The sequence below is a fragment of the Podarcis cretensis genome (genome assembly GCF_951804945.1).
Source record: "Podarcis cretensis genome assembly, chromosome: 8".
In the NCBI taxonomy this organism is placed as follows: domain Eukaryota; kingdom Metazoa; phylum Chordata; class Lepidosauria; order Squamata; family Lacertidae; genus Podarcis; species Podarcis cretensis.
Window position 1 is genome coordinate 73,426,027 of NC_137177.1, and position 13,139 is coordinate 73,439,165.

Sequence of the window (13,139 nt, forward strand, 5' to 3'; positions counted from 1 at the left end):
ACACTTGGTCATGAAGCTCACTGGGTGACCTTGGCCGCCACTCACCATTTTTCTCAGCCCAACCTACCTTGCAAGGTTCTTGTGAGGATTTTAAAAAAGGGAGTGCTGTTGGGGAGAGAACCATGTAGTCCACCTTGAGCTCCATGCTCCCTGTCACATCAAATCAACCTTGTTGGACAACTGACCAAAGCCAGACCCCCATCCAACATGCTTCCTGCACCTCTACAAATGTACAGAGAAGATGTAGCAGCTGTAAACTTTGGGGAGAAGGGTCAAGTTTTTTGCTTTGTTTTAAAAAGTATGGGTTGGTGGCAGAAGTTGTAATAAATGGATAGAGGAAAACAGCCTTGCAAATAAGGCAGTAAGTCAGTAGCCTGCAATCATCTTTTACCAGCATGATCAGACGCAGGATGGAACACTCTGTCACTGCTCTACCAGCCCACTGCTTGCAATTCCTTATCATCTTTGGGGAAGAGTTGTTGCTCGGTTGTTGGAGTGTTAACTTTGCATGCAGAAGATCTCATGTTCAATCCCCAGCATCTCCAGGTAAGGCTGCAAATGTCCCCCGAGTCTGAAATCCTAGACAGCTACTGACGGTCTGTGTAGGTGCTAGTAGATAGACAGACCAAAGGGTAAAGGCAGCTTCCTATTTTCCTAAATAGTGATGTACGGAAGTGAGAGCTGGGCCATAAATAAGGCTGATCACCGAAGAATTGATGCTTTTGAATTATGGTGCTGGAGGAGACTCTTGAGAGTCCCATGGACTGCAAGAAGATCAAACCAATCCATTCTGAAGGAAATCAGCCCTGAGTGCTCACTGGAAGGACAGATCCGGACGCTGAGGCTCCAATACTTTGACCACCTCATGAGAAGAGAAGACTCCCTGGAAAAGACCCTGATGTTGGGAAAGATGGAGGGCACAAGGAGAAGGGGACGACAGAGGACGAGATGGTTGGACAGTGTTCTCGAAGCTCCCAGCATGAGTTTGACCAAACTGCGGGAGGCAGTGGAAGACAGGAGTGCCTGGCGTGCTCTGGTCCATGGGGTCACAAAGAGTCAGACATGACTAAATGACTAAACAACAACCTTTTCCTAAAAGGAGAGGGCTTAATATCTAAGACTGGGTTAGCAACTGATGCAAAAGGGCCTTCAGATCATAAACCGCAACTTTCAAGGATGCTCAGCCGCTCAGATAAGGCACTTCCTCTCTCTATAGCACCTGACACAACAAACGAAGGATAGGGTCAAGGAAGAGGCAACTCAGCCAGCAGCGTGTGAAAAATATCGGCTCCCACGAACAATGTTCACAATTAGCCAGGCAAATTTTGCACCTGGCTTTCAACCACTTACAACCAAGCAAAGATGCCTGAGTGCCTGAACAGAGCCTGGCATCTCCATATCTGGAGGTGCATGTCTGGGGATCCTTGGATTTTGACTGCTTTCACACACTAATACCCCATTCTGTAGAATTCTACCAGTTATATTTTATCTGCACCATAGGAATGAATTTCTGGAACCAAAACGCTTTTTTCTGGGCAGCCTGAGCAGGAGCAGTCACCACTAAGAAAAAGAGGTTGGAATAGGCCAGTACAGATGTGGGCTGTCCCTGGATCAAGTGACTTTCCTTCTTTAAGTTCTCAAAGCGCTTAACCTGGCTCAAGGCTGTCAACTGAACTAGCCAGATGTTTAACTGAGAATTGATCAGTTTGGTGCATCGTTTGAAATGTAAGACTTTAGAGCCCTCTTGCCCCAAAATGGCAACTAGACATTCCGTGTTGGCAACTGCAACCTTGGTTTAAGGAGACACTTGGTGCCTAGCTGATATACCTGAGCTTCTGACACCGCCCAGGAAAGGTCTCCATAAAATGGGTAGAGAACTTACGGTACACAAAGAAGGTCCCAGATTCAGCGGCAGTGTGTCCAGTTACAGCAGAGATGGGGAACTTGAGGCCCAGAAATGTAGCCCTCCAGGTCTGTCTATCTTCTACCCCTCCAAACTCTCTCTCCTCACCAGCCCTGCTTCACAATCTCCTTGAGCATTTTTGCCTGACTGGAACGTGTCCTTAAACTCTGAGCGTGCCTCCTGCTTGCCTGGAGAGAGGCTAGAGAGTAGTGGGTGTGGGTGGGTGTGGTTGTGGTTATGTAGAAAATAGTCCCATTAGCAAAGGTAAAATGGACATTCATTCCTCTGCCCATTTTTAATTCCAGCCCCTGCCACCTTGGAAGGTTTCCCAGAAGGGAATGTGATCTGGGAAAGGTAACCCATCACAAGTTAAAGAATCTCAAGTAACAGGTGGCAGGCGGAGGGGGTTAGGAGAAGCCACAGAAATCACATCGGTTGATTAGAAAACCCGAAAAGTTCATTTTAGAATGGAATAATTTCAAGATTTATTTGAAAAGTAGTTGTAATCTAAGCACAGTAGTTGCCTTTGAATGATTTCTGTAACTAACGTGTATGAAAGAAAACGCTATCAAAATAGAAAAAGAGAATTTTTACAAAATAATGATGAATTAAAGTAAGATGTTTATTATAAAAGAAATAGGGAGAGGATGGGAAGTCATAGGTTTGTGTAGAAAACGCATAATTGAATTTGTATGCGTTTTTTGTGAACATGGACATTCTTATTGGACTGATTGAAATGAAGATAATTATGTGTTGTGTATATATGGAAAATGAACAATAAAGCATTTAAAAATTTTAAAAAACCCCAAATCCACAGGTGAGCATTTAAGGATCAACCACGATGCTAGAAAGCTTTCGAGTTCACCACAGTTCCACATCAGGCTGGAAGTTAAGGGGAGCAGAGGAGAAGCTGGCTTGATATCAAAACCTTCATTTGCGGTAGTCCATGGCTTTAAGATGGAGCTAAGGAAGAGACTGGGACTTAACACGCCTCAGGACCTCGATACCTTAAGGACAGCTTCTCCCCACACAAACGGACCCAGGCCCTGTGCTTGTCATCTGCGGCCCTTCTCTGTGTCCCCTCTCCCTGAGAAGTTTGGAGGGCAGCAACGCGAGAAGGGGCCTTTTCTGTGGTGGCTCCCCGACTGTGGAATGCTCTCCCCAGGGAGGCTTGCCTGGCGCCATCATTACATGTCTTTGGACTCCAGGCAAAAACATTCCTCTTTACTCAGGCTAATGGCTATTAAATAATCTATGGCGTGCAAAAGAGCGCTGTTAGTATGATGATTATTCTACTATTAGGCTGTCTGTCACCATGCTTTTTACTGTTTCTATTACGCTTTTCTCATTGATGCTTTGTAATGTGTCCTTAATGTTGTCCAACGCCCTCAGATCTTTCGATAAAGGACGGTATATAAATTGAATTAACAACAACAACAGGTTCTATGAAGGGTTCAGGTTGTGCTACGGTTGCTCCTGGGCCCAGGAAGAAAACAACAGCTGATCACTCCCCATTTTTCTAGAATACATTCCAGCCAGGCAACACTGCTTGAGATGGGTGGGAGTGAAGGACTGTGAGGAGCGGGGCCTGGGGAGGGTCCCGAGGGCCAGACAGATATGCCCAGAGGGCCGCATTCAGACACAAGGTCAGGGCAGCCTATGTTCCTCCCCCAGATTCGCAAGGACCGGGCCCTTCTCCCGAAGCAAGAGCAGATCAGCAGGAGTTAAGCCTAATCCGCCCTGATGGTCTCAGGCCCACAGGGCAACAACTGCCAGGAAGCAGAACGAATTGAGTAGCGAACTGTCTCAATACCGAGATCATGTGTGTGTGTGTGTGTAAACAAAAAGGAGAGAAAAAGGATTGGGGTTTAGCGACACTGACTGGCGAGTGAGCACCCGACTGTACAGAAAGCGTTTATTCCCAACGACTGGCTGCCTGAAATATTTCGGAAGGAGGCAAGGAAACTCTCAGAGGGAAAGACAAACCACTGTTTGTTCTTTCGGGGCCGTCTAAGTTCTCCCCTGTCAACTCCGGGGACAGGGAAACTTTCTGCAGTACAGGGGCCGCGTTAACATCTGAGAAGGCTTCCAGGGGCCAGATGCTAGTGGTGTGAGGAAGGCGAGAGCAGGTGGAGCAATGAATGTAAATGCCCGCTTTGTTCAGAAGGCTGGTTTCCAGACATACACACACACACACCCCTTCCTGTCCTCCATGTGGGCAAGCCATGAGGCATGCACAGAGTTCAAGGACCCACTCCAGCCAGACAAAAACACTCAAAGAGGGTGTGGAGAGTTCCAGGGAACACAGAATAGACCTGGAGGGCCGCAGTTGGGTTCCAGACCTGAGGGTTATCAATCCCAGGTCCGCAGGGATGGACAGAAGATCCCCAGGATTTCAGCCCAACCTGGCGATGCCCCAGGGGATCAAACCTGGGACCCTCTGCAGGCAAAGTTGGTGATCTACCCTTCTGCGACCTCTGCGCTGACATGGGAAGAACACAGCCCTGTGGACTAAAACTGGTGTGTGTGTGTGCTTAAAGAGATTTTTCACAGCACATTAAAAACTATATACGAAACAATTGGCTTGTTTCTGGCCTCTGTCTGTCTCAAGAGACAATGGAGTGCGCCTCTGAGGGTGAAGTCAAAACGCTGTCTTAGTAGCACTGAGGTGACCTCCCCAGGGCACAAACCTGGGCAGTATGCATTCCATGGCGGTCCTGGGATGCCCAGACAACAGGACTCCCCTCTTGGCCTTGCTGATGTGGTCCAAAAGAAAGCAGAGCAAGACGTTTGGCCCCCGCTTGGCTGCAGGAGTTGCCGAAAGTAGGCATACAAAGTGACTCCACTCTGGATTTGTGTAGGGTTCACTCCTAAGCCTTTTCTTCTCCCAAAAATGTGTTGCAAAATGTGATACAGATTTTCTCTCTCTACAGCAGTAACCAAAAATAAAAGTTCACACAATTGTGTGTGCATGCCCATGCACATAAAGGTAAAGGGACCCCTGACCATTAGGTCCAGTAGCGGACAACTCTGGGGTTGCGGTGCTCATCTTGTTTTACTGGCCGAGGGAGCCGGCGTACAGCTTCCGGGTCAAGTGGCCAGCATGACCAAGCTGCTTCTGGCGAACCAGAGCAGCACACGGAAACGCCGTCCCCCCCCCCGCTGGAGTGGCACCTATTTATCTACTTGAACTTTGACATGCTTTCGAACTGCTAGGTTGGCAGGAGCAGAAATTAAGTAATGGGAGCTCACCCCATCCTGGGGACTAGAATTGCCGAGCTTCTGATCGGCAAGTCCTAGGCTCTGTGGTTTAATGCCCATGCACATACACACACACAAATAACTATTTTGAATAAATTCAGATACTGACTGGGGTGAAAAATCTCCTGAGAAGGATTGCTGAAAGAAGCAAGTCCCAAGATTCAATCCCTGACCTGTTAAAGGGACCAAGAACAAGTGATAAAGCAGATCTTTCCCTGCCAAAGGACCCCAAACAGCCTTTCCAAGTCAGAGAGAGAAATCCCAGGTTGGATGGAAGAAGCCTGGCCTGGCAGAAAAAAGCAGCTCGCATCTTCGCTCTCTCCGAAAAGTCATTTGTCACCTTCATTTCTCCCTTACACACACACCCTGCAAACCATTCCCTGCACTCCTCCATCTAATACTTAAGATTGTAAGGCCCTTGGGGGTTGCATCCAGCCACATTTCACTCAGAGCTGACAGCCTGAAATTAATGGCCCAAATTCTGCTCCGTCCATGAACTTCAATAGGTCTACTCTGAGTAGGACTAAATTGTGGCGAGGACCCCCCCTTTCTTATTTCACTCTGCAAAAAGTACCAGTTAATATAGAACCAGGTATTATAATTATTCCCAATTAATTTTTTTAAAAAATATAGTACCTTTTCCATTGAAAAAACCTAAGGTGCTTTAAAAGGAATGTACAAGAACAGCAACATGCAATAAAATTTCATTTTCCAACAACTTTTTAAGTGGACATATTTTATCCATTCTTTATTCGTACCAGATTTGAAACTGATTTTTTATACATATATATATATATATATAAAACCGGTAGTATCCAATGCTAGCCCTACTCAGAGTAGACCCAGTGGCTAACTTAGAGACATGGCTAACTTAGATTCATTAATTTTGGTGGGTCTGCTCTGTGTAGGACTACAACCCTGCATCTTTATATTGCTGATTTCCTTCCCCACCCCATCCAACACACATTTTGTTCATTACTTTGGGGTGTTTCATGAAAAGTGATTCATAACTGAAATAACAATTATGAACATTTTGGGAAGGTGGAAAAAAAACAAAAACAAAGCAAGCATCACAAAGCCAACCAACTAGAAATTTTAAATGCATGCATTTTAAAAATAAATTTAGGTACATTTTAATTTGTTTGCTCTTAAGTCCCATTTCATTACTGCTTTACTGGTTTCATGCTTTGTTTTTTGCTTTGATTGTATTTCTTATTGCTTTCAGGTTGCAGAGAAGCTTGGGGGGTTTATATTTAAGCGGCTTATAAACACTTTTAAATAAACATATAGTTAAAGAGAGGCACATAGAGATGCTGGTAGAGGTCATCCGCGGAATAGCATCAATTTATGATTATCCCATAAAGCTGCAATCCTAAACCCACTTAGCCTGGGAGTAAAGTCCCACTGAATTCAATGGGACTTAAATCCAAATAGATATTTGTTAGGATTGCTCTCTAAGGGTTGCCCAGGCATCCTCAACATTCTCCTCCACTCTGGGAAGGAGAGAGAAAACCCCAGCTTCTTTCCAAAACTGCAGGGATGTCCCACACAATCAACAGGTACCAACAGCATCTTAACCTTTTCTGGTATAAATCTCCCATACCAATGAGGCACAAAGCGGGTGGAAACAGCAGCAAATCCACAGGAAAAAAGCGTAAATAACTATGGTACCAAGTTAAAGGTCTGTACAACCCATGTCTCAGTTTGAAGGCAGATTGCCAGCCCCACTCTGGGAGATTTCTTCTTCTTCTAAATTCTGGATAGGGGGGAAATCATGCAGAGATCCTTCTCAGCCCACAGCAAGAGGAGATTCCTGACCCTGGCTATCCATGCTCAATAAATGTCCTGCTTAAACCTCATCTTACCCCCTTTTGCTAGCCAAACACCCCTTTTGCTGGCCAAACACCCCATCAATAGCCACCAATATTTTCTTATTTTTTAAGTCTTGCAGGTTCTGCTTGGATTGGGGACCCCAGCTGTCCTGTTTAGCAAACTCTGCCAATAAAATCCCTCCAAAGTAATAGATAGATAGATAGATATTTAGGTCACCTAATCCCTTTCCTCTAAAAGACCCTTCCTCGCCTAACCAACCCTTGGAAATAGCTTTAAGCCAGTCCTCCACCCACTGAGCACATTTAAACATTTGCAGCCGGGTGGGAAGGTATAGGAAATACAAGAGAGTCCCACAAAACGCCCCTGGTAGCTCCCTACCACCAGAGAGGAGTTGCCAACTTATGCACCGGCCTCCCGCAGCTTTGCCCGTTTTGCAGGGAAGCCGCGCGCAAAAGCCCACATTTTAGGCTCCCTTTGTCCACCTGCCAGGAGGGGCTGCGGCTGGGATCTGTCGTGGATCTGGCACGCCAAGCCATCGCAGCTGCCGCTCTGCTTATTTCAAGGGCGGCTTTTAAGAGCACAGGAGCCACGGCAAGTTGTTTATCTGTGGTCATCTGGCAACTCCCTCCCTCCCCTCCGAGCTCCGAGCAGCCCTGCAGATCCCTCTCCCCCGGAATCCAAACTTACTGCAAAGTTTCTCTCCCGAGGCAGCGCCTGATCCACTCTCTTCTCGGAGATGCTTTCTCCCCCCAAAGCTGTTAAGCAGTTCCCTCTTGAGTCCGGCAGCCTCTGCCTCTGCTGCTGCTGCTGCTCCTCCCCACCCCACCCCCCTCTTTTGAGCTTCCTGTTCCTTCCTTTGCAGCAAGCTCAAAAAGCAACCAGTACATGCACACGCACCCACACACCCCTTTCCCTGGATCTTTTGGGCGTCCCTATGACCGCCTGAGGGCGCAAAGGCTTCCGGGAATTGTAGTTCTCCTTCTCCAAGCAAAGCAGGTATGTTTAGGTTCCAAAAACTCCATTTCCCAGCAGGCACCGCGCCACGCTCTGGTTGCTAGCACGAACCAGCCCGGGGGTGTTTAATTTTTTCCCCTTCTAAACTCCCTTCCCTGTCGGTGGTGTGGAAAGGTTTGGGAATGCCCAAGGACAAGCGCCATCTCGTGGGGTTGTTGTGTTGTGTAAGCGGGGGAAATAAAAAATATCCCATGCTTGGTTGCGAGAAGCATTATAAACCAACCGCAACAAGTCCCGTGGCACCAGAAAACAGCTTATTTCCCCTGAAATAATTCTGGGAACTGTAGTTTACTTCCTCGCCGAGCTACCATTCCCAGCACCCTTCACAAACCACAGTTCCCGGGATTGTTTGGGGGGGGGGGGAAACTAATGTGCTTCAAGTTGCAAGAAAGGAGATTCGGACTAAACAGAAAGAAAAAAATTCTGACAGTAAAAGCTGTTCAACAGTGGAACACGACTGTCTCTTGTGGACGCTCCATTATTTGAGGTTTTTAAGCAAAGGTTGGATGGCCATCTGTCAAAGATGCTATGATTTAAGTGGATAGCAGACGGCGCACAGCCAAACAGGTGTATTGTGTGTTAACCGGGGTGCCAACAACCCCTCGGTCTGACCTACCTCATCAGGTTGTTGTGGGATTTAATGAGCAGAGGGAGAAGGGCGTGCACCATCCAATGTGGAATATAAATGCAAGAAATAAATATTTTTTTAATTTAATAATAATAATATCACCATGGGATGATATTATTATTATAGAGGTCCCCTTACCTTTAATATCACCATCTGTGCTGTCTGCATTTCATTTCTCTCAGATACCACCACTAGCAGTTCGATAACTCTAGTTACAGGTAGGTAGCCATGTTGGTCTAAACAAAATAAAAAAATTCCTTCCAGTAGCACCTTAGAGACCAACTTAGTTTGTTATTGGTATGAGCTTTCACATGCATGTATCTGAAGAAGTGTGCATGCACACAAAAGCTCATACCAATAACAAACTTAAAAAGGTAAAGGTACCCCTGACCGTTAGGTCCAGTTGCGGATGACTCTGGGGTTGCGGCACTCATCTCTATAGGCCGAGGGAGCCGGCGTTTGTCCACAGACAGCTTCCGGGTCATGTGGCCAGCATGACAAAGCCGCTTCTGGCGAACAAGAGCAGCACACGGAAACGCCGTTTACCTTCCCGCCGGAGCGGTACCTATTTATCTACTTGCACTTTGACGTGCTTTCGAACTGCTAGGTGGGCAGGATCTGGGACCGAACAACGGGAGCTCACCCCGTCGTGGGGATTCGAACCACCAACCTTCTGATTGGCAAGCCCTAGGCTCTGTGGTTTAGACCACAGCGCCACCCTTGTTCCTAATAACAAACTTAGTTGGTCTCTAAGGTGCCACTGGAAGGAATTTTTTTATTTAGTTCCATACCTGCAACCCCACTAGCAGCAGGTTAGGAGCAGTAGCCAAGTCAGCTGCAAAACAGGTAAAACTTATGTTATAATCTTCCTGCTTTTTTTTTTTTTTCTACTGCTCCTCCATGAAGGGAGAGGAGAGATGCTGGATCCACTCGCTTCTTATTTGACACCAGACCTATGCGTGTGGTGAGGAGGTTAAAGGGAGGAAATTGTTGGTCTGATGTAAATGATTTTTGGACTGGAGGAGGTTGAGGTTTTGTTTATTTGTTAATTAATGGGTCTGATTATTGCTTTGTTTATTATTTGAGTATTTTTTTAAAATGGATGTTATATGAAATATTACTGTATTAGTGCATTATATTATTCTCCCCACTTTTCCCCTCTAAGGTAATATGCATTGTATATCTTTTTTTATTTTTGCTTTTGCTGTAAGTTTCGCTTGGAGACCTTCGGGTGACAAGCAATTAATAAGTCTAATAAATCAAATGAAATGAAAATGAAATGAGAACTTGGTAACTAAGAACAGGTGTCTGAGCTTAGCCCCCCCCCCCCCGCTTCCCTCCCTTTTCGTTTTGTGTTTTGCCTTTTCCAACTGTAAGCCTGAAAGCAGGCAGTCTCTCTGGAAGCTGCTCTGGGTGCCTTTCTTTAGCTGAACGACGGGGTTTAAAAAAGCGCTTTAAGCAAACTTGTTTTCTTTTTAAAGAAACATGGAAATGACGGAGAAAAGAAAAGGGGAATTGAGTCTGCGAACAGAGAGGAATAAGAGGCAGGTAATCAGAAGAGAAGTGAAAACGTCAGGGGGAGAAACAGAAGACAAGGGGAAATGGAAACAGGGTTGTATATAATAATAATAATAATAATAATAATAATAATAATAATAATAATAATAATAATTTTTTTAAAAAAAATTATACCCCGCCCATCTGGCTGGTTTCCCCAGCCACTCTGGGAAGCTTCCAACAGAATATTAAAATACAATAACCTATTAAATATTAAAAGCTTCCCTAAGCAAGGCTGCCTTCAGATGTCTTCTAAAAGTCTGGTAGTTTTTTTTCTCTTTGACATCTGGTGGGAGGGCGGTCCACAGGGCAGGTGCCACTACCAAGAAGGCCCTCTGCCTGGTTCCCTGTAACTTGGCTTCTCGCAGCAAGGGAACCGCCAGAAGGCCCTCTGATCTGGACCTCAGTGTCCGGGCAGAACGATGGGGGTGGAGACGCACCTAAGTTCTACTCAAAGTAGATGGATTGAAATCAATGGCCTTGAGTTGGTCATGCCTATCCATTGAATTGGGTATACTCTGCATAGGAGTAACACTGAATACAACTCATCCAGAGATGACTTACAATGAACAAGGAAGTAAGGCAGATGTTGTGGACTACCACTCTGATAAGCCTCAGCTGGCATGACCAAGAGTCAGGGATAATGGAAGTTGTAGTCCAGAACATACCCACTGCCTTGCGGGATATCTTTGGGAGAAGAAAAGGCTTAGGGGTATACCCTAGACAAATCCAGAGTGGAGTCCCTAAGATGGCACCTTGTAGGCCTCCTTCTGGCAATTTCTGCAGCCTAGCTGGTGCCAAATGTATTGCTCTGCTTTCCTTTGGACCACCCACGATCCCACAATGTGGGATGCAGGTGGCGCGGTGGTCTAAACCACTGAGTCTATTGGGCTTGCCAATCGGAAGGTTGGCGGTTCAAATCCCTTCGACAGGGTGAGCTCCCATTGCTCTGTCATAGCTCCTGCCAACCTAGCAGTTTGAAAGCATACCAGTGCAAGTAGATAAATAGGTACCACTGCAACAGGAAGGTAAACATTGTTTCTGTGCGCTCTGGCTTCCGTCAAGGTGTCCCGTTGCACCAGAAGCAGTTTAGTCCTGCTGGCCACATGACCCGGAAACCTGTCTGTGGACAAATGCCGGCTCCCTTGGCCTGAAAGCAAGATGAACCCCATAGTCGCCTTTGACCGGACTTAACCATCCAGGGGTCCTTTACCTTTACCTTTGGGCCACATCAGGGAGGTCATCTGGGTGGCCCAGGACCTCCATACACGCTGCCCAGGCTTGTGCCCTGGGGATGTCAGCTCAGTGCTGTTAACGCAGCAAAAGCAATGTGGGAGGCAGCAGTTACAAGAACCCGGTCTCTGCAGCCACAGCAGGTGCTGTGATTCTGCAGCAGTTTGACTTCAGCCCAAAAGTGAACTCCATTTTCTCTCAAGACAGACGGATGCCAACAACAACATTCCAGAGCATCTGGACTGTTTGCTGAAGTGAGGGAAGCCCCTCCCCAAATCCACCAATTATGCCATTGCTATAAGGGAATGAAGACTGAATGTACACTGAATGCTTTTTTGAGAAAACTTTGTAAGTCTGTGATAAAGTTTGGGGGCAAGCATATGGGGCCAGGTTAGGGTTTCCAGACCCCCGGGACTGACCTGAAATTTGCATCCAGGTGGGAAGGAGAGGGTCTGCATCTGCAGGTAGGTAAGAATGCCTCCAGGACTCAGTGGTCAGAGGGAGCGCAGAGAGGAAGAATCACCAGGGTCCACCCACAAAGCACTTTACAAAAAGCACAAAGCGATTAAATTATTTGTAGAAACGATCAAAACATCCTGAAAATTAAAACCAGCAATAAGCTAAAAACACACCTGCATTCTTGATAAATGGGTAGGCTTATCTACGCATAAGGGACGCAGGTGGCGCTGTGGTTTAACCCACTGAGCCTAGGGCTTGCTGATCAGAAGGTCGGCGGTTTGAATCCCCGCGACAGGGTGAGCTCCTGTTGCTCGGTCCCTGCTCCTGCCAACCTAGCAGTTCAAAAGCACCCCAAAAAGTGCAAGTAGATAAATAGGGACCACTCCGGCAGGAAGGTAAACGGTGTTTCATGCGCTGCTCTGGTTTGCCAGAAGTGGCTTAGTCCTGCTGGCCACATGACCCGGAAGCTGTACGCCGGCTCCCTCGGCCAATAAAGCGAGATGAGCGCTGCAACCCCAGAGTCAGTCATGACTGGACCTAATGGTCAGGGGTCCCTTTACCTTTACCTTATCTACGCAAAATATTTTTAAATAGGTGATGAAAATGCAACGTGAAGGCGCCTGCATGATATCAATAGGCAGGGAGTTCCAAAGTTCCGGTGCCGCCACACTTAAATATTAATTTATTCCAGATGTGGGACAGGTATTACATGGCATATATGGGATAAGGCAATCTCACAGGTAAACTGATGCCAAGGTGTTAACAATGGCTTGACAAGCAATCCTTCACAGGTGCTTTACAGGTGTCTATGTCCATGCCTATGTTATTCTCACACACAGGTCACCTCCAGACTGGAAATTTATGTTTGTGCGGGATTAAAGCATTCTGCCACCCTGGAGCGACAACTGTATTTTTAAAAAAGAATTGGGCAGTTTGCAGTTTGGAAAGTGACAGGAAATACATTGGAAAACACAGAAGGAACGAATAATTAATGGGAAGACATGTAGAAACCTTGCAAGTGAGTGAGGATAAATGCTGATTGTCGTAAATCCTCACTGAATGCTCAGCAAAGGCCTGTGGAAATTAAAGGCCAGGATGAGTGGCCTTTAATGAACAGGTCATCTGGAGGAGCTCAGGGAGGTGTCAAAACCTGCATAGATATCTTATGTAAATTTATTTATTTGATTAATTAAGTGGTTGTGAAAAGTTGAAGAGCTGAAATTAAGACTAAGAAATGGACATATTTTCCCA

At 46.3% G+C, this 13,139-nt stretch overlaps 1 protein-coding gene across 1 annotated transcript in view; it reads right to left on the minus strand.

Moving 5' to 3' along the window:
* The window catches only part of MIB2 (MIB E3 ubiquitin protein ligase 2), a 73,342-nt gene extending 65,503 nt beyond the window's left edge, over nucleotides 1-7,839 (minus strand). The window contains exon 1 of the mRNA XM_079987394.1: nucleotides 7,685-7,839. The gene's annotated coding sequence lies outside the window, so the exon portion shown is untranslated. The remainder of the gene's footprint in view (nucleotides 1-7,684) is intronic.
* Between the last annotated feature and the right edge of the window lie 5,300 nt (nucleotides 7,840-13,139).